This window comes from Podarcis erhardii (assembly GCF_964252035.2).
Source record: "Podarcis erhardii genome assembly, chromosome: 6".
NCBI lineage: Eukaryota > Metazoa > Chordata > Lepidosauria > Squamata > Lacertidae > Podarcis > Podarcis erhardii.
In genome coordinates this window covers 39,735,985-39,759,196 of record NC_138510.1, presented here as the reverse complement: position 1 = coordinate 39,759,196, position 23,212 = coordinate 39,735,985, and the positions used below count along the sequence as shown (strand labels likewise).

Genomic DNA, 23,212 nt, shown 5'->3' with positions numbered 1-23,212 from the left:
TACAGGGCATGGCATGGCTCTATAGACGGGGAAAGAGAATTCACCCGAGTACCCCATTTTAATAATATTTCTCCCCCCCATCAAAATTTTAAATCATTAAGAAAAGAAGAACAGCATGATTGATGTGATTACTTCAATAATGTTATAAATTTGAATAAAATGGCACCAATATATTTTCATCTTACATTATTCTGTGAACTTTTTAATAGTTTCTAAATATAAAATTGCCCCCCCCCCATAAATCACAAGATTGAATAAAAAAACTGTATTTTTAACTAACAAGGTAACCAGATGGTGCATGAAAACATGGATGCAGGTGATAGGCTCATCCACCTTTTACATCACTGTATAAGTCAAAAGCATATCATCAGGTATTTACACACTTTTAATTAAGAAGTTGGATTTTCTGTGGTTTGACAAAAGATGGAAGAACAGAAGGGCACTGATGACAGTATCACGAAGACCTCTTAAAATTGAGTGAGCATAGTGCAACTATGGAAAATGTGTGGTGTGGAAAGATCCTTGCTGGTATTAAGACAAGGAGCAGGAATGGAGCAGGTTTTGGCTCCTTATCCTTAGGAAAGCATTTGGGGAACTAAGTCCAACTAACCAAAGCTGATATCAACACCAACAGGATACAAACAATACTATTTTAGGTGGTACAATATTTTAGCTAATATTCATATGAAAGAGATTATTCATATGAAAGGGAAGACTGCTGAACAAATTCTTTGGCAGCGATATTTTGTGCACTTTCTTTAGCCTTGAGGAGTGCTGTGTTTCCACATCCCCAGCCTAAAGTCCTCTCACATTTCCTTCCTGGTTTTCTATCTGTTGCTCATTTGCCCTTGCAGATAACAGGGATGATGCTCCTTCTTTTCTGTGTGCAGCAGTCTCTTCCGACTTACACCTGCCTGCCAAAGGCTAAAGTGCCATTTGAGAGTACTTGTAAAATATGCATTGGGATCCTTGACCTAGGCTATAAACTCCTGTACTGCCTGAGGCAATGCCTCTGTGGTGAGCTCAGGCCGACTGTGGGTTCTTGCTGTAAAAATCAAATGACTCTGTCAAAGGGATGTTTAAAAACCTCATTCAGGAGCACTCCCCACTCAGTGCCCCCCTCCCCAAACATCCCTTTGGAGAAGCTGAACATGGCTTAAAAAAGAAAAAAGTGAACCTAAGCATTTTATATGTTCCCTTCAAAGCCAAATCTAATTGAGATCTAAAAAGGGAGAAAATGCTTTCCTCTTTCTTTCAGAAACCAGGAGCTGGACTGGAATTGCAATTTGGAGAGCATTAAGCAACAGCCTCACCTGAAAAAAAAGGGAAGGTGGTTTCTCACAGGCAGCTTAAATAGCCTTTGAGGTGTGTGGATTATTTTTTTTAAAATGTGAATGCCTAATAGAGACCTTTGTAATTCTAATACATGGAGCAATTTTGATAAATTTTGAAGGGCAAGGGCTCATATTGATAGTCCCTACAGCCACACCCCTAAAGGGATGTCCATAGCCATACTCCAAGAAGAATCCCAAAATGCAGATAGCTGTGCATGCAACCCCCCCCCCCCCGAGCAGTAGTATATAGCTCAATACTCAATTTATTAGGATCAGCATGACTGAAATGCTCTGCATAGTGTCCTGGAAGTAAGCCGGATTTAACTCAGTGACACTTACTTCTGATTGAGCTTTAAGGAAATAACATCAACCAGCTAAAATGCAACTTTAGATTTTAATTAAAAAACAAACAATCTCGCAAAGAAGTGTTATGATGCAAACTGCTAGCATGAGGTAGGAACCCCATCAAAGAAAAGGGTAGTTGTATCTAGCCTCTGCTTGAACATTTTCCTCCTTGTTTGATTTTCTGTATGCTAATCTGCCTTAAAAGGTAAAAAAAAGAAAAAAGGTAAAAGACCCCTGGTCGGTTAAGTCCAGTCAAAGGCGACTATGGGGTGTGGCGCTCATCTCGCTTTCAGGCCAAGGGAGCCGGCATTTGTCCACAGACAGCTTTCCGGGTCATGTGGCCAGCATGACTAAACTGCTTCTGGCACAACAGAACACCGTGATGGAAGCCAGAGTGCACGGAAACACTGTTTACCTTCCCGCCTCAGCCATACCTATTTATCTACTTGCACTGGCATGCTTTCGAACTGCTAGGTTGGCAGAAGCTGGGACAGAGCAACAGAGCTCACCGGTTTGAAACAACCACGAAACAACCATGAAAGCCTCATTATCACCTCAATTCACTTGCCAGAGCAGGAAGAGTTTGTCAATTACTCTGGCACTCTGGCAGACTGCTCTGGAAAAAAAATGTTCCCATATCTACATGTTACCCCTCTACTACAAAACTGGACCAAAATGAGTATTTTCAAAAGTGTTTTAAGTCTCCTATTTTATGGTGCAGCACCCAGTCAGACACTTGTTTCACAAAAAGCTTGAAAAGGCTTCTAGTCCAGCACCCTATTTTCACAGGGGCCAACCAGCTGCCTTGGGAAGCCCAGAAGCAGGACATGAGTGAAACAGCATCACCCCCACTTGTAATTCTCAGCAACAAGTATTCGGAGGCAACTGCCTGCGATGGCAGAACAGGGTTCGTTGATCATAGAACTGTAGAGTTGCAAGGGACCCTTTTGAGGGAAGGACTCGTTCCTTATGTAAGATACCGTAAAAATGTAAAGGAAAAGCTCATGGCAATGTTTTCCCCCATAGACTTGAGAATCTGGAATACAGAGTATTTTTATTATAATTAACAGAATAATTAAGATCTTGTGCTATGGAAGGCGATTAGTACAGAGCACAATCCACAACAATTCTCTAGATAGATGGAGCTTTCTCAGTCATGGCCACCTATCTCCTTGCCTTGTGCCAACCTTATTAATCTTTCAATGCCCAGTTAAAGGGGGTGGTGACTTTTGGTGGCTTTTAAATGATATTGCTGCTCTATATCTCTTGTGCTGTCTTCTGCTATTTATTGTTTTATTTCGTGCATGAATTCTATGTGGTATGAATGATACTGCTGCTTTAGGAATGTTAGCAAACTGAGAGGATAAAAGAGCTCTAAACAAGCAAACAAGCAAGCACAGGCCTCATTGACTTCAATGAGAGCAGACAAGAGCAATTAAAACTTTACCCAATTAATCTATGAGTTAAAATCAGTTGACGCAACCATGAAAATACCAAGAAAAACCTTCCATTGATTTTTTTTAAATCCATGTTTCACATCCAGATAGTGGGACTTACATTTGACTTTATTCCCATTAAAACAGAAATGATATGCTGTAATTCAGGAAACACTGAAATTCAAAACAAACAAAAGGCCCAGCTTACCATGTGTATATAATTACATGATTCTGAACAGACTCATTTAATACATATGGTTGACCAAAATAGCAAATGTTGTACAAGAAGCTTACAAAAATAACAATTATGATCTCCCCCAACATTAACCCTTTGGGTTTGCCCATGTAGTTAGGGAAGACAATTTTCAAGAGCAGTAAGGGTGAAATGGTAGCCATAAGACTTCAGTAATCAAATGTAAAAACAATAGCTCAATTCATCAATACAATGACAAACTAAAGGAGATGTCTGTCTTAATTATCAAATGGAGCCATGAATTTAATTCTAATGTAATTGTTTAAGCTTGGATAGGTGTCCCATCCCTTCTTAGTTACAGATATTTTGCTTCAAATTGACTTCATAGAATCATAGAATCATAGAGTTGGAAGAGACCACAAGGGCCATCGAGTCCAACCCCCTGCCAAGCAGGAAACACCATCAGAGCACTCCTGACATATGGTTGTCAAGCCTCTGCTTAAAGACCTCCAAAGAAGGAGACTCCACCACACTCCTTGGCAGCAAATTCCACTGTCGAACAGCTCTTACTGTCAGGAAGTTCTTCCTAATTTTAGGTGGAATCTTTTTTCTTGTAGTTTGGAACCATTTGTGCGAGATAACGATCTTGATAGCTTGATCGTTGAAGCCGTGTACTCAGACAGCTTTACGATCCCAATCAATCATTCGCAGCGTCCGGCACGCTTCCTTCTAGCTGCGCACCAAAGTCTGCTGTCTCTTTGGCCACGGCTCAGCAGAGTGGCTTACAGCGGTGTAAAAACAGTCTTTTTCTCCCTTGCTCCATGCAAGCATACACAGACAGATTCGTCTATTTACAGCTTTTATTCAAACATTTGTCCATCACTGCTTGCAGCCATGTCGAAAACATGTCCGTCTCTCTGAAGACACACAGAGAGAACAACAACAGTACAGTCTCCTCCCAGACTCCTCCCAGCTTCTAAAGCTGACGTCGGAAAGTGACGCACAGCTCAGAACACTTAACCAGTTAAGTTCTGAACTCCCACACACCCCCTTGCGTCGCTTTCTGACAAAACCTGTGTAACATCTTCAGCAACACCCTGTGAGATCAATCCCTTCCCCAATGCCTTGCGCCCTACCTTGGCGTACCTGTTGGGCATCTGTGGAATCACCTCACAACTCTCAGAATCGCACTGTGCGAAACTTACCCACGTACCTGTGGCCTGGTACCTCTCAGGTGGAATACCCTTGGTTGTGCGACTGGATCGCCTAGGCACAAACTCTGGTGTTTCCTCTGGCTCACTGTCACCAGCAGGTGTGTCCTCTGCATCACGGGTTTCCCCCTCTGACTTAAAACGTCTTCGAATCCTCTCCATTACACTCACAGGAGAACTAGGCTCACTCTTGGGCTGTCCTTTCCTAACAACTTGTGGAGACGCCCCACCCTGCTCCTGACCCTGGTCAGTGACCTGGTCGTCATCAGCAGACTCAGCCTCTTCTTCCTCTGCCTCATCAGAACTGTCTTCTGGGTCAGAGAGACATTCTGAAAGAACATCACGCCTGACAGGAGTCTTTGACTTTACATCCTCCTGACAGAAATCAGCGTGTTTACTGATCAACACCTTACTCTGATCACCTGACGGATATGCAAATCTCCATGCACGAGCATCTGGCTCATACCCACAGAAGATCATTTTCTGGACTTTGGCTCCATCTGGCCCTTGCAAAGCCTTAGGCACAGGGACAACCGCAGGAGATCCAAACTTGCGCAGAAAGTGAACCTGGGGTTTGCGGCCATTTAACAACGAGTACGGTGTGTCACCTACCAGTGAGTTGTAGACACGATTCCAGGTAAATGACACACATCGGATTCCCTCCAGCCAAAACTTTGGAGGTAACCTGGCTTCTTTCAGCATCACCTGTCCAGCCTTAACCAGAGCTTCACTCCTCAGCTCTGCCACCCCCCTCTTACTGGGTGAAGTAACTGTGTGACGTATCCCTCTTCTGTGAAAGAACTGCTGCAAAGCAGAACCAGTGTACCTAGCATTTCTGTCACTGACGATAGCTTGAACCCTGGTGGAGAATCTCAGTTCCACCCCCTCAACCCAGCTCTTGATCAGCTGTGCTGCATCCTCCCTGGATTTGAGGCCGTGGGTCCAGGTGCTCTGCGAAAAATCATCCAAAAAAGTTAGCAGAAACCTGGCCCCTCCCAGACTTGGTTCCTTGACAGGACTGGCCAAATCTATGTGAACCAGCTCAAAAGGTTTAGTGGTTACCCGTTCCACCTTTGGGTAACTGCACCCTTTCACCTTTGCTTGCTTGCAAGTGTCACAGTTAATGGCACTTCTGCAATCTCGAATCTTACAACCTGTGGAAACCTCGGGTAGAACCTGCAAGTCTTCTACAGAACCATGAATGGTTCTCCCATGCCAAACACAAGCACATGACACATGAGCGGGAACTGTAGCACGCTGGCCGGGAACTGTAGCACGCTGCGCCTGTGCTCTCTCAACCTTCCCCTCACCCCCAAGAGACGTTTTAAGAATGAAAAGATCATTCTGCCCTTTCTTAACCTCGGCAAGTAACCTCCCTCCTTTGGAGATTGTGCAGACATCATTTTCAAAACAAACTTTGAACCCCTTACTTAACAAATAAGGCACAGATAACAAACAATGATCCCCCTCTGGGATAACACAAAACTGCAGCGTCTCCTGCAAAACAGAAAGGAAAACGTTAGTGACAGTTTTAATCTGGGTTCTCTGTCCATTTGCGAACATAACAGTTTGTCCGGCCGGAATTGCCGTGCAATTCCCCATCTTGACTGCAGATGTCTCTGGAACCATGTTGCGGTTAGCTGCTGAGTCGATTACAAAAGTCATTTTCAAATTTTCCATTCGGCCGTCTTCGAACAATGCCATACTCGCAGAGACTTGATAAGCCTCATCCTGTTGTTTACCACGACCACCTGGCTCAGTTCCACGCCTGCCTGTCTTCCCAGGCCTGTTGCCATGGAAACTCGCCTGGTTCCCATGAGAAGTGTCCTTGCAAACATCCTGTCTTGGCTCTGTGCTCCGGTGGGGGCAACTGCCATGCAGACGTTGTACTCCAGTGGAAAAACACTGCCCGGGGCTCCTCCCAGCTGGCCTGGCCTTCCTTCTCCTGGAACGGCACCTCCCACCAGCCTGGCCCCTGCTGAAGTTGCTCTCCGCTTCAGCAACAGTGGAAAGTTTCTTAAACTTGCCTTTGGAACTCTTCGCCCCCCCGATCTGCCCAACAGTGCTCCTTGAGACTGAAGTACCGGGAACTGGGGCCGCAGCCATCTTGGGGCTCTCCATTTCTTCTCCAGGGCCCTGGCCTCCTGCTGCAGTTTCACACAAACTTCGCAGCACATTCCAGGCAGCCCCTGGTGTCTGTACACCTTCCAAATGAGGCCTCAGTGAAGCATCAACACATGCTCTGAGCATATTCAGCTCCTGTTGCATTCTCTGCTTGCCATCTCCAGGCACCGCAGATTCACAGCCTGCTTCAGCTGGCTCTGACTGGCTTCCTTCCCAAAGCCCAGTGACCAAGAACCAGCCCCTTATTCTTCTGCTCCAGGTTGCCCAACTTTTTAAAGTGAGCTTTTCCACCGGTATATCCTGGCTCTCAGCCATTTCTTCCCGTTCTCCCAAGGGGGCCCAAGCTTACTTACGATCAGGTACAGCTTCTCTGCCTCACCCTTCCGTGGAGAAACGACAGCAGCTGCGTCTCAGCTTTTAGCTCCAGCCAGCTCTCTGTATCAGAAGCTCTCACTGTCTCTCGGAAGCAGGCAAAAACTCCCTCTGCTTCCCGGCATCAGGCTAGACTCAAGGAATGCAGCTTCCAGCCTCCAGCTAGCTTCCGTGCCGACTTCAAAGCGTTCCTGGAGCTCACACCGACTGTTTTACGAGCGTTTACTGACCTTCCATAACCTGTGCGAGATAACGATCTTGATAGCTTGATCGTTGAAGCCGTGTACTCAGACAGCTTTACGATCCCAATCAATCATTCGCAGCGTCCGGCACGCTTCCTTCTAGCTGCGCACCAAAGTCTGCTGTCTCTTTGGCCACGGCTCAGCAGAGTGGCTTACAGCGGTGTAAAAACAGTCTTTTTCTCCCTTGCTCCATGCAAGCATACACAGACAGATTCGTCTATTTACAGCTTTTATTCAAACATTTGTCCATCACTGCTTGCAGCCATGTCGAAAACATGTCCGTCTCTCTGAAGACACACAGAGAGAACAACAACAGTACAGTCTCCTCCCAGACTCCTCCCAGCTTCTAAAGCTGACGTCGGAAAGTGACGCACAGCTCAGAACACTTAACCAGTTAAGTTCTGAACTCCCACACCATTGCTCCGTGTCCGCTTCTCTGGAGCAGCAGAAAACAACCTTTCTCCCTCCTCTATGTGACATCCTTTTATATATTTGAACATGGCTATCATATCATCCCTTAACCTCCTCTTCTCCAGGCTAAACATGCCCAGCTCCCTTAGCCGTTCTTCATAAGGCATCGTTTCCAGGCCTTTGACCATTTTGGTTGCCCTCCTCTGGACACGTTCCAGTTTGTCAGTGTCCTTCTTGAACTGTGGTGCCCAGAACTGGACACAGTACTCCAGGTGAGGTCTGACCAGAGCAGAATACAGTGGCACTATTACTTCCCTTGATCTAGATGCTATACTCCTATTGATGCAGCCCAGAATTGCATTGGCTTTTTTAGCTGCCGCGTCACACTGTTGGCTCATGTCAAGTTTGTGGTCAACCAAGACTCCTAGATCCTTTTCACATGTACTGCTCTCAAGCCAGGTGTCACCCGTCTTGTATTTGTGCCTCTCATTTTTTTTGCCCAAGTGCAATACTTTACATTTCTCCCTATTAAAATTCATCTTGTTTGTTTTGGCCCAGTTCTCTAATCTGTCCAGGTCGTTTTGAAGCGTGATCCTGTCCTCTTGGTGAACAACTGAGACTAGATTCCACCACTGGAAATAAGTATAAGGGCACAGCAAATGTTGATGGACTTCTGTTATATTAGATAATAATAATTTTCATTACTGTATGAAAAGGGATAAGGAACAGATTTTTTTAAAAAAAACAAACAAACCATATCACCTTTGTGAGTGTTCCCAATTTTCATATATGCTTGTACAAAGAGGGCACACTTACAACAACCCATTACTATACATATTTACTTGGAAGGAAGTCCCACTCCCTTCAATGGGACTCACTCCCAGGTACAGTATGTGTTTGCTGCTTCACTGTAGGAGAGCTATCTCTTGCCACAGTTCAATTATAGTAGGCTGCAGTGCTCTTGAGAAGAGTAGTTTGGAAAAAAAGTGGCTCTCCCTAACCTTTCATGGTTCAGGAGTCCAACACGACAACAAATCATGGTAGCTACTCTGGCTTATTCAGCCTATTCTTCCATTCATTAAGGATCTAGCTTCGTTACTTAATGAACGACCTTCAGCTCTGCTTCCCAAAGCGAGAACCCAATGTGCAATTCTCAGCTCCGAAACACTAGGTGCATGACTTCAAATAAGCATTCTGGCCCTAGACTGACCTAGCATTTGTTGCTGGAAGTATATTAAGCCCCAGATCCATAGAAGTACATGAAAGAACCACATGTGGAGTGGTGCATTTTTTCATCAGTTCCACCTAGCCACACTAAAAAATGATGCTTGGCTCTGCTCAGGAGAACCCACAATGCAAATGGGGAGACCTATAGAAATGTGGTTCTGTTGGATAGAGGAGGACTGTTCCAGGGATATAGTCAGCCAGGGTTGGACAGACCTAAGGATGAAACAGGCAAGAGGTTAAGCTGCTTCAGAAAAAAAGGCTGCAAGAGCTGCTACAGAAGCAAGGAACTAGACTAGGGAGCCAGGCGCTAACAAAGGATGTTGCGCTCAACCTCTCCTTAATGCTGTCTGCTGCAGCTCAAATATAAGTTCATATATCTTATCTGAAATGTCATTTCAAGAGAAGTAATGATGGAAAGAAAAGGAAAAGGGAAGAAATTGCTCATTGTAGCCTGTGTATGAGTGATGATGGAGGACTTAGTAGTGTGCGTGGGCTGAATAGAGATGTGAGGGGGTTTTGGTTTGTGGATCTGGGGAGGAGAATGGCTATGGAGAAGGTATTGCAACTCCCCCTCCACTGACAACTGTGCATTTCAACCCGTAAGTGTAAAGAATAAAGTACAGGAATATGCACGAGGGGGGAAAGGAGAGAGAGGTGAATGATTTGGCACACAACCTGTGCACTGCATCATTTGGAGAAACAAATAAACATATCAAGATATTTTAATGACAGAACTGTTAGGTAACATTTAGGGATGTCAGTGATTTCCGGCAGAATTTGCTGAAGTTTGCTTATTTGTCCTATGCCAGAAATGGAAATCAATCCAGTGAATACAATTCATACAACTGACACATAATTGATGATCCCACCCATTTGCATTGTGTTTCCTTTGCACTGAAATGAACGGTGTGAAATAACATAATTACAATGTAATTGATTGCATAGCACAAGCTGATGAATGAATTTTTTGTCAGAAGTCAAATTGCAGTGGAAAAGAAACAGCACTGCATGTGCTGAACATGAATTGAAATAGAAATCAATGCCTTCTCACAACTCTAGGGACATATTAGGCAGCAATTCCATTGCTGTTCCCAAAGAGACAGGATCAGAATGAGACAGCTGCCTCAGGCAGCAGATGACAAATCCCTGGCTGTTCCTTCTGATCATCCCCAACCATTCCTCTGTATTGGAGGACAGAGCTATGTATGCCACACAGCTTGACCTGAGTCACTTAAACAAGTTTGCTGCAGAAATAATCAGTGCATGTGGTGGTGCCACAGAGATACCCTCCTGACACAAGCATCACTGCCACTTACCTGAATGGTGCAGGGTGAAGGCCATGTTGAGGCAGCAAGGGCTCAGGTTCAGTGTCATCAGTGTTGAAGTAAGGTTTAGCTGCCAGCCTGGTTGGGGAGAAGGTGCCCTCCTGCCTTTAACCTTAGGCAGCAAAATGTCTTGAACCAGTCCTGAAAGGAAAGTCAAATAATAGTGGTTTTTTTCAGAGAGCTGGAGGCAATTTGAAAGAGGGATTGCTGCTCGTAGTAAGTACAGTCATCTCCCTTATGCCTCTGATAACAAGTTTGGCAGGTCTTGTATTGCTTCAAAAAAAATTCCCAATCTTTTTGATCAGATGTGACAGTGGAACAAAAGAAATGTGTGCATGCACCATGAGATGTGAATCCACTTGCAGGCAGCTCTCTTAAACACACTGTTTCCCGTTTAAGTTTCACATCAATGTACTACACTGAATTCTGCCCAGATTTACAACTCTGCATTTTTTTTGGGGGGGGGGGGTGAAACCACTTTATTTGAATACTTTTTCAAATACAAAAGAGCAATACATTAAGCAACATTCTATTAACCACTCATTTCAAACATAGCCACCAATTTTCACTCACACATTTTCTGTTCAGAGTTACCAGAGATCACTGAATGCATTACACACAAGAAATTACAAATTTGTAACACCTCCTCTGCAATTTTAATTCCATGTCTGTAGCATTCGTTTTCAATGTCTGGTTAATGCATCAGGACATCACCCTGACTGACACAGGGAAGTGCTGTAAAGAATAACCCCCCTTCATATTTCTAACGAATAAAATAAAGAGAGAAGCACCCTTCACTTAGAACACAGCTGGAACTTTACTACTCCCAGCACTGGAGAGGAACACTCCTCCATTAAACTGGCCCTGACCATGCAAACACATTATTCAGAAAATAATCATTCTGGTCTTCCTGCTAGGCAGACCTGCATATGCACACTACCTCCCCTTCCCTAACTCCTGAAAAGAGACTTGCAAGACTGAAAGGGAATTCATGCAGAGTAAGTAGGCTTTTCCTCTTTTATTGCAAAATAATCCCTTCAAATTCTGGGGAAGTATTTCTATTGATATTGTCTTAGAGCACAGTGTTTCCTGGGTGACAGATTTCACATTAAGCAACCAAACACCATAATCTTCTGCCACTAAAGTTTTGTCAAAGCAAGGCCCCTTGACGTGCCCAGGAAAGTGGGAACATCCACACCATGCCTGATACATGAGCAGGACCCTGAGGCAAAAAGATTACAGTAGGTCCTTCTGAGGTCCAAATGAAAACTTTATCAATGAGAAGAATGTGCTGAAATTTCACAGTTTGGCACCTGAAATACATATCAATGGACACTGAAGAGGAGTTAACTTTTAGAGGTGAATGAAAGTGCTTGTTCCATTTATATAAGTATCATTCATATTTCTGATACCCCACTGAAAGTTTGCGGCACACAAATGTGCAATTCTCAAAGAAGCTCCTGGTATACATGTCCTCAAAGTTGCTTCTGGGTACTGAAGATTGTGTAGTCTTTAACCTTTTCACCACAGCCATAACATATTTATGTAGTATTTGTTGATTTCAGTGAAATTGATTTGACTTAAGATCATAACCTTAAACTGATGAAGAATAGATCTGTCTGAGAATCTACTCAAAGTGTAGGAGCTGAGTTTAATGAGTGCTATGATCATGGAGTTTGGCAATGATCAGGACACAGAATCAGAGTGCCATTATCTGATGAGGTGGGTCACATTGCCTCTTCAGCTGGTGATCAGGGGTCATGTGAGCCTGAGGCTGGCTGGTAGGAGCCCAGTGAATCAGATGTGACAACCCACAGAACCACACCAGGGACTCTCAAGGGCACTTTACCCTGGCCTACCATACTACTATGCCAGTCCAATGGCATAGTGGGAGGCTCTGAAGCACAGGAAAAGTCACTACCTTCAAGCCAGAGGGCTGACCCCTTAAGGACTGTCCAACAAAGAGGGTGCAGCATAAGAGGTTGACTGGAGGCAGACGCTCAAAAGGCCTCAGTTCACTTTTATCTCTTGTTGGAGCAAGTGGCTCAAATAATAAATTATTTTTATTATCTCATATAACATTTAGGAAACATCTGAAGGCAGCCCTGTATGGGGAAGCTTTTTAAGGTTTAATGTTTTATTATGCTTTTATATATGCTGGAAGCTGCCCAGAGTGGCTGGGGAAACCCAGTCAGAGGGGTGGGGTACAAATAAATTATTATTAAATTATTATTGGCAGCTCTCTTTTGGTGCTGCAACACTTGCCTCTCTCCATATGCTCCTCTATGGGACCAGAACAGGACATTTAGTGAGATTCATTGTGGTAGTCCTTATCTAGCAAGAGTAGGTCCAATATAAGCTGAAGTATTCTGGGTTGGTGCTGGTAACTGGACTCCGATTTGACTTTTCAGGGAGAGAATGCCTGATCACCTTACTTGCATTAGCACCTTACTTATTAGCATGCCACACACAAAGTCACACTATTTGTTCATGTTGACCAATATTGTCTATTCCGACTGAGGCAGATCTCAGGCAAAAAACTTTTCTGCCACCTGATCTTCTTAACTAGAGATTGAACCAGGGAGTTCTGCAGGCAAAGCATCTGCTCTGCTTCTGAGATCTGGCCCTGACTTAAATTTAAGTCTCCCATATTCAAAGCCAGCTTTCTCTGTGCATTATATGAGAGTTGCTGCCTATGAGATATGTGATTTGAATTTCCCTAAAATTACGTGTGTGATTACAGAGATGGCTAAAGATTATACAATTGCAAATTCTTTTAAATTAGTTACAGGCAATTAGAATTTCATCAGGGTGATGAGAAGTGGAGCCTCTATCAGTAGGAGCATCCTACAAGGGCAGAATTAAAGGTCAACACATGGGAAAGTCAGCATGCCAGAAATACTTAATGCTCCAAATGGCCCATCCTCCAGTGGGAAATGGGAGGTCATAAAGGCCCAATTTGGAAATGGGGAGCAGCAATTTTTTGCTGACCTTTTTGATACTTAAATTCACCATTGGGTCCTAGTACACCACTGGCAAGATGTGCATAATTAGTGGAATACTGCACTCAGATGAAGACAATAGAGCTGGTTTTTTCCTTTTAGAACCACTGTGGGATAAGCAAAAGCACATTCCCATCACCTTACTCTCTTGCTAATGATGTCCTCGGTGCATCCTAGCTGCTGAATGAGTCTGGAATTTCCCACAAGGGAATGCAAATAATCAGATTCCATAAATAAGCCATTTTGGGTTGGGGTGGGGAGTTCACTCATTAGGCCTCAGGAGGGGCTTACATGCCGGCCCAAAAGCTAAACTCATTATTAGGAGAATAAAATATTCAACTTGTGAATCTTTCTCCAAGCAGAAGAAAGAAAGCTCTGAAGATCTATGTGGTACAGAGTACTATGGACTACATTGATCTGCCTGCCACTAGAAATGCCACTGGTAAATTTAAATTTCAAATGATCCATCTATACGTGTTAACTCAAAGGAATACTTATTGGAATAAAAGGCACTGGGTTTGGGGGGTTTATTATTGTCAATTTAAAACAACCATCTGTGATTAAAACCAATTACGTGACACCCTCCAGCAAAACATTGTAGAGATGGAAAGATGTTGGGATTTCAACAACTGCAGGTCAAAATTAATGTAGTGATTATGTCTGATGATTAAAAATGCCACATCTATTAGCTTATCTTGAAAGGCAGGCAGGAAGAAATCGAGAAATGTTCCTGATACGATGCAGCTTAAAAGGACAGAGAAAAGGCTAAACAAAAGCTGAGACTGGCAATGAAGAATGGAGATACCTATGGGAAAATTCCAGAAGAGTAGCCATATGAAACTGAATGTAGCGAAAAGAGCAGAGTTGTGTGTCATCTTAAAGAATAACATGTTTTTGCGGCATGAGCTTTCTTCACTAGATCCTACAATTCTACGATAACATGAAGTAAAAGGCAGAATAATTAATTTGAGCATCCCTGCTCCTGGCTTTCTGATGGCAATTCCAGGATATCCTGAGTCTTGGTCTCAGTACTCACCATGCACAACACTGATCATTGCACCAAAACAAACAATTGACTTTCAGTGGAGCTGTCATGTCAACACTGTGCCCAAATGGCCAACCAGACATTTTAATGCTTATAAACACTCATATTTTACCAGGCATGCAAGAAGCTATATTTTTGAAAGAGCTCAAAGACATAGGAGGGAAAAATAGTTACATGTAGATTACAAACCTTACAACCACTTTCACTGTAGCCTAAGATTGATAATGGTTGACAGAGCTCATGAGAAGTGGTGGAGAAGATTTCCAGAACCTTCCTCTCCAGAGAATGCTGCCTTTTGCCCTGTATGGGCTTTCTTTCCCTCTTCCACGTGATCATTACAGTTGTCACCTTCTCTTTCTGCTGATTTGCAAGGAAAAGAGAGGAGGTGGGGAGAAATTTTGGTTTCTGATTGCCAGAATAGGCCTTTGGGAAGTGTGATGTGGCAAGCATAGCAGCATTGTGGATTTTCCTGTTGTGATGAACAGCAGAGCCAGACTAGAGTGTGTTGACGCAGTCCCTCAGAATCCCACCAGAGTGCTGGGGCCTCTCTCTGATTGGCTACCAAGACAGCTAGCTAGAAGGGTTCGTGTGTGGAGCAGCACTTTGGGAGGGAGAATAAAATGAGCAATTTCTGAGGGAGTTTGGAGAGGGGAATAGAGAAGGGAAAGAGCTGCAGTGAAATAGGGTTTAGTTGGAGAGATAGGGCTTGATTTGAGATGGGAGATAATCATTAGGATAGGGTTTGTCCGAGGGAGAATTGGTTCTGATTTGAGTTGAACTAAGTAAAGCAATGAGAGTGAAGTAACAGAAACTGAGCCGAGCATTTTACCACCTATTCTAGAAACCGGAACATCTTCTTGAAGTGTAACAACTCATTTTTAGAAGGGAAGTTTATGAAAAGCTGAGCATATACTATTATGTTTAAGCATGTGACAACTTTATATTTAAAATAATAACTTCTACCTGAAAGAACGCATCTTCTGACCCAACTTTGTTTCATGAACCCCTTTGGTAAATAAAACTTTTCTTGTTTGCTCAACTCCTGCTGGAGACTCCCTGAATCAAAGTTTCCCTTGCACAAGAACAGCCCCCCTCCCAAGATAGCCTGTGGCAAATTGTAGAAATTTGTTTAATTGGCGTACTGTGTGGTGGGTCTGCTACATATTAATTGGTGGCAGTTAGTCCATGCTTTCTTTACCTAAACAAAATCCAGGAGGGAGACAGACAGCACTGGGGATGAGGGAGCTTGGAGAGGGGTTAGGGCAGCAATCAAAGGAGTTGTCCTTTGGATGACTGTTTCTCATGAAAGGTTTACAAAATCAAATTCTGAAATGCCACCCTCACCTAGATTTTCATCTAGGTGGTTCATCAGAAAGAAAGTGAAGGAAGAAGATGGGAAAGGAAAAGCAAAGCTGACAATTAAAACCATCTTTTCTAAATGCTGGATTCCTCAGAGTTCTTGTGTGAGCTTGTGTTTATAACTATATGATAACTGTGAAACATTAAAGCAAGCATCGTGATCCTGTTCAGGCAGGATTAAACATGCTCCTTAAAAATGAGGAAAGGGCTAGTTTCCACAGGTTGCATTTTGAAGTTCCTTCAGAAGCTCTTCTGGATGCAGGTCCTGGGCTCGCCATGTTCGACAGGAGAGGTTGATAGGGTGAGGGCTTTGAGAAGAGCACACTATCTGCATTTTATATTAACTTTCCTAAGCATCATTTGACCTTGTCAGTGCACATAAAGCCCTGTGAAGTGCACACTAGACAAAATGTAATTTTAATTAAGTATAGTTATATCCGGCCAAGGTGGCATGGAATACAAATGACCCTGCCACCACAGAATCCTCCTTATTCCCATTAAAATTTCTTTTGTAACCCACAAGGCCAAAAGAGACAATGGCCTCCCTGAGGAAGGATTTGGAGAAGGAATTCTTCATCTTCTGGTATCTGATTGCCTGCACTACTGAGATGCCCCTGAAACTCACAGCCGTATCTTAGTTTCTCCAGAGCACTGAATTGCAGGAGCTTCTGTTCTGTTCCCTTCTCATCACTTATTTGGCTTGTTGAGAAAGACACTTCATATCCTGATTTGTTTTGGCCATGGTACAGCGAGCAGCACAGAGTATACCCCTTGTGTAACAATATATTGTACACACCTGCTGTGGTGTTTGTGGAGGCAGACCAAAAGCATCCTGCATGAATGTAAAATCTGAGAAAGTTCTCAGAAAATTAATTTGTCATCACCAGATGACTTTTTGTTCCGCATCTGAAATGTCATTGGAACGACCACACTAAAGAGGTACTAAGAACGGTATATGTTCATAAGAAGAATGAAAAGACTACCTTGATAAAAATATATATTAAGCTTTCCACAGTTCACCATTAACAACATTCAGAAGTAATGAATGGAAGACTAAAAGATACATTAAGTATCACATGAGCATTCTCTGTACGATTGTTCCCCTTGGCAATAACAGAGCCCAGAAATTGCCAAAAACACTGGTGTTTAAATGCAAAGGCTTCTGGTTCCTGAAAACATGGTATGGTTGCAAATTAGAGATTGACAAACCTTCCAGACATGCTTAATGTGAATCATGTTACTTCTTCATACAGTACAAGGTGCTAATTCACCTAGGTTCCTTCTTCACATCATTTGAATGAACCTTTATGACTAATAATGCTTGTGTTCAATTTTGTGGCTCCTGAATTTTCTCCACTTTGGATTTTAAGCTCTCCACCTTATGAACTGCTCAGTTGTGCAGCTTGCTTCAATGACTCTAGCAGGTGTGGTGCAGTTCTGCTCTCCCCAACCCATTTAAGATTGCTCAGTCTCCCCAGTCATTAATTCTCTATCAATGGAGGAGAAACCACCAAGAGCTCAGGAAAGACTGCTATTTTGTGCCTTCAGAGCAGTGGCAGACCTTGGGGTCTCAAATTTCAGCAACACCTTGTGTGATTCCAAAATTCACCTCCCCCCAACTTCTTGTGCTCCATTCTAAATCATAGTTGTGACATTCTCTGTGGTACCCCCTGAGACTTGACACCCAGTACAACCAAACCAATCATGCTCCCCTAAATCTGCCTCTGTTTGTAGCCCATCTCCAGCCTATTGCCACTTTTCTACACTGAGCATTCTCCTGGCTACTGACTGCCTTGTGATTGGCAGGACAATGCCAGCTGTCAGTCAAGATCCATCTGGGTCAACACACTCTTAAAAATTGACTGTTTCCACACAGTCCTTTGTCCCTTAAATGACTGTCAACACGGCTCCTTGTAAGGAGACCAGAAGCCTGTTTGTAAGAAGCTGTAACAGAATACAGTGGTGCCTCGCAAGACAAAATTAATCCGTTCCACGAGTCTCTTCGTCTTGCGGTTTTTTCGTCTTGCGAAGCATGGCTATTAGCGGCTTAGCGCTATTAGCGGTTTAGCGGCTATTAGCGGCTTAGCGGCTTAGAAAAAGGGGGGGAAAGGGAAAGAACTCGCAAGAACTCGCAAGACGTTTCGTCTTGCGAAGCAAGCCCATAGGGAAATTCGTCTTGCGAAGCACCTCAAAAGATGGAAAACTCTTTCGTCTAGCGAGTTTTTCGTCTTGCGAGGCATTCATCTTGCAGGGCACCACTGTATTCAGTATGAACTTAAAATGAAACGTGTTTCTTTTTCATGTACCATTCTGTTTTAACCTTTGTTCTCCTGTTTTGTTTTTAAATTCTTAATACACTTATTCCAGTCTCTCATATACTTAGGCAATTGTTTGATGGTACATATGTATGAGTGGCGCTCGACAGAGAAAAGCAAGCTACTTTGATCTCTGGGGAGGGACACATTACACTGGATGCCATCTTGATTCCCCTTGTATTTCCCCTTGTATTCCCCTTGTATCCGCCGTCGCAAAAACAAGCAGGCTGCCCTGCGACCTAGCCAGGGGCCCAGCAGGCCACCCTTGCGGCCTAGTCAGGGGCTGTGCCACCCACTCGGGCTGGCAGAGGCAGGGGAGCCATGCCCCCCGCTGCAAAAACAAGCAGGCCACCCCTGCGGCCTAGCTGCAGCCTAGCCGGCAAAAGCTGAAAAGGCCACAAAAATGCGGCCTAGTGAAAGAAAGAAGGCCGCAAAAATGCAGCCTAGCCTGGGAGAGGGGACAAGCCCCCCCCCCATCCAGGCAAAACTCAAAGAGGCCAGTTACTTACCTCAGTCCGGCTGCCTGGACACGCTCCTGATGATCCTGATCTTGGAAGGAAGAACAGCAAAAAAGGCTTGGGCAACTGAGACAGCCTCTTTTCTTTTCGCCTTGGGCCCACCCCTGGCCGGCCGTCCATTGTCCTCCCTGGCTGAGGGCAGGTCAAAGGCCGGCTCAAGCAGGTGGGTGGCACCTGCCCAGGTGAGCCCCGCTCAGTGCCGCAAACCCCGCCCACATGTGGGGAAGGGAGGGTGGATACTGTCTCGGATCTTTGGGAAGCACTCCCATCCAGGGTTAGAGGAAGCACAATGGGTGTGGTGGCAAGTTGGTACAGACTGACCTACCCAGTCTAGCAGTTATGGAAGGAAAGGAATATCAGGTCTCCCACCCTTCTGTTACAGCAGGTAGATCCCCTCTCATCCTCCAGTGGCGGTGTGTTGGAGCAGGGATGTGCAAGGGCTGACACACTGCCACTTATTTCATAGCAGCAACAATGCTATTTGCCAGTCACCTGCATGTCAAATCAACAAGTTTTTCTCAGAGAGAATCACACCAAATAAGCTAAGCTAAAGAAGAGGTAAACTGCAGTAGCATACATAGATAGGGGTTAAGCTACAATTTTCATTTTTAAAAATTCCAAAATCCATCGGAGTGCTTCTTCAGGCTGACTGCTAAGAAAGAGGAGTGAGGAAAAGGCTAGCTTGGTGTTTTTAAGACATGGTGAATCCATTAGTCAAAAAACATGTAGTTTTGTTGAGTGTTAAAAAGGCTGTGGCTAAAGATTGCTTTAGAATTCATCACTTCACCACTGTCCCCCCAAACACATTGCAACAATGCTGGAGGTTCTGGGCACCCAGTAGCCCTTCTCCTTGTTACACTGGCAGAAGGGGGCAGTTGCCACTGCAGTAGGCCGGGGTAGGTGGGTATGGAAGAGTTTAACAATTACAAATTGTAGCAAAAGAAAGAAAGAAAACTTTTTAGTGCACTTTCAATTGTAAATCACTGCTTCCAATCCAAATCAGTCTGGGAGAATTTACCCATCACTATGCTGGACTGCTGTGAGGCTGTAAGTTTATTTTCTAAATGAAGTCATTTCTACATTCTGAAAATTGGACAGTATCCCCTAATAAAGCAATGTTCTGATCCATTAACTCTCTGCTGTTCGCCACACTGGAACTTGATGAGGAGCTTTTATTGGCAGAGTCTCTCAAAATATATTTAAAAATCTGAGCTTCATTTTGAGATGAGTGAACAACTCCCCCCCCTTCCACCTTTGTCCTGGATTAGCATATTTCCTTTCTGCCCTCCCCAAAGGGTCTCCATTTCTCTGTCTCTTCTCATCACCCAGAGTAATTTGGGGCTGTTAGAGAAAGTTCATTGCTGTAATTGCAACCAGATTGGTCATTAAAGTTGACAGACAGCTGCTGGGAAAGTCGCTCATTGATTCCTGCCACTCAGAAGCAGCTCCCAGTGCCGGCTCAAAGGACAAGCTGGGAAAGGCAGTGCATTCTTTCTACCTCAAGGAACAATAGTTTCTGGGGGGAGAACGTGCTCAGAACTCATGCCTTCATATGTAAACAAGGTTCACATGCAGCTTTGCTAAATCAAGCCAGACTAGTCAGCAAATGAAAGATTCCCCTGGAGCTCTCTCTTATGGTACAAAGTTGGTAATGCATTTTTGAAAGATTATGCTTTATCCTTGCAGCTGAGAGAACAGCTTACCTCCCAGGATCTTAGGAAAACAGGAATACCATACACTGTGCATAGGTTCTCAGTTCCTGGTTGAGATTGCTTTTCTGAAGCAGAACTCCCTAGCTCCTTCTGTCCATTTAATAATATGAAAACGGATAGGCTGAGCCCTCCCTTCCACTTGTTTCCAGTGACACAGATTTGAAACCTGCAACTCAGGAATGAACCTGTTTTGCGACATCATGGGAATATATACCAGTTCACACCACCACAAAAATAGCTCACAAGGACTAGACTGAGATGAATGTTTGCTCACCTTTAATCTGAGTCTTTACGTTAGGCGTTGCAACCCCATGCACATTCACCTGGCAGCAATTCCCGTTGAGTAAGTAGGACTTTCTTCTGAACAGGCATGCCTGAGATTGTACAGTTAAATATCCACACTGGAAGCCAGGGGTTTTTTTGAAAGGGGTTTCAGCAACCACAGGAAGTTTCCTGATATAAGTATTTGTTCACTGTCTTTAAAAGTTATAAAACTTTCCCCTGGGGAAATCTAACTGAATTGTCACTACAGGATTTGGACCAGGCACCTCTTTCACAGGGGAGCAGAATAATGTTGCTGTACCAGCTCAGTTCCAATTGTATTTTCAAAAGTGTGGCCAGATACAAGAGGGGGGAGGAGGCTCCTATACCTAGAATAGCTGAGTTGAAGGGACTTTCAGCAGGTGTAGCTTGCATCATTAATAAGCAACACCTGCTGCAATTACCTTTTCCAAACAACTATTACAGGTGCAGGAACCCTCTCCTTTTTTGCACTTGGCCACCTTATTTTCAAGGCACCCCCGAACTCTTATGGTTGACAGTTCCTCCCTCCACCCTTTCAATTTTCATGAGAAATTTTTTTTGTGTGTGTACGCATGCACACACACACACACACACAGCTTTTTCCCCATGGGGTACTCAAGGGTACAGAGTACCAGCCCCTCTTTTTTTGGTTGTTAAAAAGTGTGACACTTACAGTAACAACTTCATGGTGAGTACCGGGTCCTCTGTGATTCAAGAGCAGGGCTGTAGTCAGCATTTCTTGCTTGGTAGATCAACGACAAAATGAATGAGAAATCAGTTATTTCCTGTGAATTAACACAAAGCTTTATGTGCCCATACGTGTGTGTTTTTACACTTTACCATCCCTAAGTGCTTCTGAAAGTCCTAAGGGACTTTGAGATTAGCCACATGGTGGTGGGCCTTTATGCTAGAACCCTGAGATAAAACAATGAAAGCATGTTATAATATCTAATGGGCCACAGTATTTGTTAAGTGGGGAGAGGAAAACAATAGAATGATAGAATTGTACAGTTAGAAGGGACCCCTAGGGTCATGTAGTCCAACTTCTACTAAAGCATCCATGTGACAAGTTTTTTACAGCATTAAAAATTGTGGCATACTTTGTGGTAAGACGCATCATTGCTCAGTGTGGTACCCTTCTTTTTGTTGTAATTTGACTGTGTTTGCTAGCTTCATCTAAGATTACTTTATGCTGTTGGTGGACACAAGCTTGATTTCTCTGGTGTCCAAATAAAGGGCTATTGCAGCAGAGTACAACAGAAAACAGGCAAGACACATGGATATGCTATCAGTTTTCTAGAAACGAAAACAAAAAATCTCTCCCCAGCATCCATCAATAGTTCCTTCTGATTACTGCTTCCTGCTTAATAATTTAGAGAAAGTAAATATATGGAATCTAATACACAATGTGAGCAGGGGGAAACAGCTCAGTGAAGAATGGCAGCTCACAACTGTCTTGGTGGCGATCTTACACGCCAGAATTTATAATTAAAGGATCTGTGTACATGTTATGACTATTGTTCAGAGGTCACTTGAAACAGCCTCTGCTTGGTGTCTTTTCCATAACATGCATCATGTAACACCACTCTCTGTACAATCCTGACTTATTGTGTAGACTTGGAGAGCTTGGTTGTGGGTACTCTCCATGAGAGGCACTGGTATCACATGGAGAGAAGTATTATGTTACTGAGGTAGCATTACTCACTGTTTCAACATGAAGAGGATTTTGCATGCTAATTCGAAGTCCCATAGAATGTTTAGAACAAGCACAGGATTGACGGAATAGTCAACAAATAGTCAAATGAATACTAAATTTCCTGGAAACCTGATCTAAAGTACTCAGCTTAATCAAGCAGTTCATTCAAGGTCTTGTCTTGAAGACTATGCCTTTGACAATTATGCATGATGCCAAGTTATATGCAGGATCAGATTTCTCTGGATGAACTGGTAAGGGGGATGGGGATAGCTTCCAAGAAAATCACCAAACACACTAGCAACACCACCCAGCATCATATGAGCATACTTGCAGATGCTCACATGTTGCACCAGATAACTGGTGATGTTATCCAGCTGTTCAGGTTATTGCTGATTTTCTGACCTGCTCTGCACCTACATAGGCCTATAAACCTTCTATGCAACACCCATTTGTGAATGCAGCTCCTCATTTAGAGAAGGATGCGTATATATGCCTTAGAGAATTGGGAATCTGATCAGGCTGTGAATTAAAACACAAGTCTCTTGCTATAAAAGGCTAAATGTGAAGGTGCATATTCTTTGGCTATAGGAGGAGAGATATTGTGGAAATGTCCTCAGGATCATACCGCAGGCCAGGTACAAATGAATATTCCCATACCCTAAATGGAGAGTCAGCACAGAAAACAAAATCTCCCCCATTATCATTCCACAACCTAAACAAGTATTTCCTCACTCTTAATTATTTGACAGTCACAAGTATTTCTCAATAGTATGACTTTTTTTTTAGAAAAGAGTTATTGCTGGGGAAAATGTTTCTTTGTTAAGGAAAAAAAATCAGTACATGTAGCTAGATGGCAGTGTTTAACCTTCTTCTTCTTCTTCAGCCTCTTGAGTTTTAAGTGCTTGGCATGTTGCAAAAATAAATTGGAGATTAAATATTTCGTTTCGCATCTCCCGTTACTGATTTATTACTGGTGCAACACAGCAAGTAAATATCCCTCACTGGTTTAGCAAGTGCAAGCAGTAGTAAATCCTACCTATCC

General features: G+C 43.6%; 1 long non-coding RNA gene across 2 annotated transcripts in view; it reads right to left on the bottom strand.

The window, feature by feature from the left end:
* Positions 1–18,933, bottom strand: part of LOC309343486 — a 71,388-nt gene extending 52,455 nt beyond the window's left edge. Inside the window, exons 1-3 of one of the 2 annotated variants that reach the window (XR_014157300.1) lie at positions 18,451–18,933; positions 10,212–10,361; positions 3,237–3,289 (exon numbers count right to left, since the gene is read on the bottom strand). This is a non-coding gene — a long non-coding RNA (uncharacterized lncRNA). Of the gene's footprint in view, positions 1–3,236; positions 3,290–10,211; positions 10,362–18,450 lie in introns of those variants that run through there. The other variant, XR_014157299.1, reaches the window with a different exon arrangement.
* Between the last annotated feature and the right edge of the window lie 4,279 nt (positions 18,934–23,212).